Below are 4,307 nucleotides of genomic sequence, written 5' to 3'. Positions count from 1 at the left end.
CAAAGTCAGAAATGAAAAGGGAGACATAACAACAGAACAGGAGGAAATCCAAAACATCATTAGATCCTTCTACAAAAGGCTATACTCAACAAAACTGGAAAACCTGGATGAAATGGACAACTTCCTAGACAGATACCAGATATAAAAATTATATCAGGATCAGATTAATGATGTAAACAGTCCCATGTCCCCTCAAGAAATAGAAGTAGTCCTTAATAGTCTCCCAACCAATAAAATCCCAGGACCAGATGGGTTAATTGCAGAGTTCTATCAGACCTTCAAAGAAGACCTAATTCCAACTCTCCTCGAACTATTCCACAAAATTGAAACAGAGCTTACTCTACCCAATTCATTCTACGAAGCCACAATTACTCTGATAGGTAAACCACACAAAGGCCCAATAAAGAAAGAAAACTTCAGACCAATTTCCCTTATATAGATGCAAAAATAATAATATTCTTGCAAATTGAGTCCAAGAATACATCAAAATGAAGATCCATCATGATCAAGGAGGCTTCATTCCAGGGATGCAGAGATGGTTTAATATATGGAAATCCATAAATGTAATCCAATATATAAACAAACTAAAAGACAAAAACCACATCATCATCTTCTTAGATGCTGAGAAAACATTAGACAAAATCCAACACCCATTCATGATAAAAGTCTTGGAAAGGTCAGGAATTCAAGGCCCATACCTAAACATAAAAAAAGTAATCTACAGCAAACCAGTAATAACATCAAACTAAATGGAAAGTAATGTGAAGCAATCCCACTAAAATCAGGGACTAGACAAGGCTGAGCACTTTTCCCCTACCTACTCAGTATAGTACTTGAAGGTTTAGCCACAGCAATTATACAACAAATGGAGATCATGGGGATACAAATTGGAAAGGAAGAAATCAAAATATCACTATTTGCAGATGATATGATAGCATATACAAGGGACCCTAAAAATTCACCAGGGAACTCCTAAACCTGATAAACTGCTTAAGTCCAGTAGCTGGATATAAAATTAACTTAAACAAATCAATGGCCTTTCTCTACACAAAGGATAAACAGACTGAGAAATAAATTTGGGAAACAACACCCTTCACAACAGTAACAAATAATATAAAAAATACCTTGATGTGACTCTAACAAAGGAAGTGTATGATAAGAACTTCAATCCTCTGAAGAAAGAAATCAAAGATCTCAGAAGATGGAAAGATCTCACATGCTCATGGATTGGCAGGATTAACATAGTCAAAATGGCTATCTTGCCAAAAGCAATCTACAGATTCAATGCAATTCCCATCAAAATTCCAACTCAATTCTTCACTGATTTAGAAAGAGGAATTTGCAAATTCATCTGGAATAACAAAACCCTTTAGGATAGCTAAAACTGATCTCAATAATTAAATAACCTCTGGTGTAATCACCATGGCTGAACTCAAGCTGTACTACAGAGCAATTGTGATAAAAATTGCATGGTTCTGGTACAGTGACAGACAGGTAGATCAATGGAATAGAACTGAAGAGCCAGAAATGAACCCACACACCTATGGTCATTTGATCTTTGACAAAGTTGCTATACCCATCCTGTAAAAAGAATTCAACATCTTCAACAAATGGTGCTGGGTCTATTGGCAATTAGCATGTAGAAGAAAGCTAATTGAATCATTTTTACCTCCTTGTACAAAGCTCAAATTTAAGTCGATAAAGGAACTCCACATAAAACCAGAGACTCTGAAACTTATAGAGGAGAAAGTGGGGAAACGCCTCGAAGATATGGGCACAGGGGAAAAATTCCTGAACAAAACAGCAGTGGCTTGTGCTGTCAGATCGAGAATAGAAAATTTGACCTCATAAACTTGCAAGGTTTCTGTAAGTCAAAAGACACTGTCAATAAGACAAAAAGGCCACCAACAGATTGGGAAAGGATCTTTACCAATCCTAAATCAGGTAGGGACTAATATCTAGTAAATATAAGGAACTTAAGAAGATGGACTCCTGAAAATCAAATAACCCTATTAAAAATGGGGTACAGGACTAAATAAAGAATTCTTAACTGAGGAATCCCAAATGTCTGAGAAGCACCTGAAAACATGTTTAACATCCTTAATCATCAGGGAAATGCAAATCAAAACAACCCTGAGATTCAACCTCACACCAGTCAGAATGGCTAAGATCAAAAATTCAGGTGACAGCAGATGCTGTAGAGGATGTGGAGAAAGAGGAACACTCCTCCATTGTTGGTGGGATTGCAAGCTTGTACAACCACTCTGGAAATCAGTCTGGCAGTTTCTCAGAAAATTAGACATAGTGCTACCGGAAGATCAAGCAATACCTCTCCTGGACATACACGCAGAAGATGTTCCAACTTGTAATAAGGACATATGCTCCACTATGTTCAGAGCAGCCTTATTTATAATTGCCAGAAGTTGAAAAGAACCCAGATGTCCCTCAACAGAGGAATGGATACAGATAATGTGGTACATTTACACAATGGAGTACTACTTAGCAATTAAAAACAATGAATTTATAAAATTCTTAGGCAAATGGATGCATCTGGAGGATACCATCCTGAGCGAGGTAACCCAATCACAAATGAACACACATGATATGCACTCACTGGTAAGTGGATATTAACCCAGAAACTTAGAATACCCAAGATAAAATTTGCAAAACACATGAAACTCAAGACGGAAGATCGAAATGTGGATACTTTGTTCCTTCTTAGAATGGGGAACAAAATACCCATAGAAGTAGTTACAGATACAATGTTCAGAGCTGAGACAGAAGAAAGGTCCATCCAGAGACTGCTGAACCCGGGGATCCATCCCATATACAACCACCAAACCCAGACACTATTGTATATGACAGCAAGATTTTGCTGACAGGACCCTGATATAGCTATCTCTCATGAGGCTATGCCAGTGCCTGGCAAATACAGAAGTGGATGCTCATAGTCATCTATTGGATGGAACACAGGGCTCCTAAAGAAGGAGCTACAGAAAGTAACCAAGGAGCTAAAGGAATCTGCATCCCTATAGGAAGATCAACAATATGAACTAACTAGTACCCCACACTGTGTCTCTAGTTGCATATGTAGCAGAGGATGGCCTAGTCAGACATCAATGGGAGGAGAGGCCCTTGGTCTTGTGAAGATCATATGCCCAGTACAGGGGAATGCCAGGGCCAGGAAGCAGGAGTGGTAGCTTGTGGAGCAGAGCCATGGGAGGGTATAGGGGATTTTCAGGATAACATTTGAAATGTAAATGAAGAAAATATCTAATAAAGAAATAATAAAAAGGAGTTGAAGCTTGTAAAACTCAATTGCTAATTTATTGAAAGTCTGATGCAGTAACAGAGAGGAGGGCTATGGTTTGCTGTGCAGGGAACTAGACATCTATAGAGGTGCATAAAGGGCTATTGAAGGCTATGAATATCTATGCAGGGATATAGCGGGCTATTCAGGTATATAGAGGTATATAGTGTGCTATGAGGTTCTATGGAGGACTGTGGAGTGCTATGCAGGAATATAGAGGGCTACACAGGTACATAGAAGGCTATGGAGTGCTATGAAGTGCTATGTAGGGCTATGCAGGGCTATGAAGGGGTATGGAGTGCTATGCAAAGATGTAGAGTGCTGTGCATGTATATAAAGGGCTATGGAGGGCTATGAAGAGCTAAGGAGGGCTATGCCAGGCTATGAAATGCAATGAAGGTCTGGGGGATATGCATGGATATGCATGGCTACACAAGTATTCTTACAACATTTGTACTTTTGTTAGTGTGTTTGAGGAAGTAACCGACTTTCATAGACTCCATTCTTCCATAGAAAACTAATATAAAATGAAGATAGCTAAATGCTTCTAGGCATATTTTATCGACTTATAAACTACTGTTCACCTCTTCATTATTAAAATCCTTTTACATGTCTATTAAAGTAATGTCATTCTTGCTAATAAAATTAAATTCATTTATTAGTTAATTGGTTAATAGCATTATCTCCACATATAAAAGTAAAGACTTTTTATTTTATTTTTTATTTTTGGCTTCAAATGTATTTTAATAAGGTAATGCTGCCTTACTGCTCCATTTCTCAGAAAACTTTCCAAATTGAAGNTATCAGGAACAAATCATAGTACACCAATAAAAATGCACAGCGTAGCTACCTAAGATAGGCAAGACTAAGAGCTACTGTCAGATCTTCAACACACAGCAACCCTCTTCCCAAGATTGTACTAGGCCTATCAAGAAAAGCTGTGAACAGCAACATCAGAGACACAAAGTGTAGTCCTTACCCAAGAAAAAGATAGAGG

Source organism: Mus pahari, chromosome 10 (assembly GCF_900095145.1).
Source record: "Mus pahari chromosome 10, PAHARI_EIJ_v1.1, whole genome shotgun sequence".
Taxonomy (NCBI): Eukaryota; Metazoa; Chordata; class Mammalia; order Rodentia; family Muridae; genus Mus; species Mus pahari.
This window is presented reverse-complemented; position numbering follows the sequence as displayed.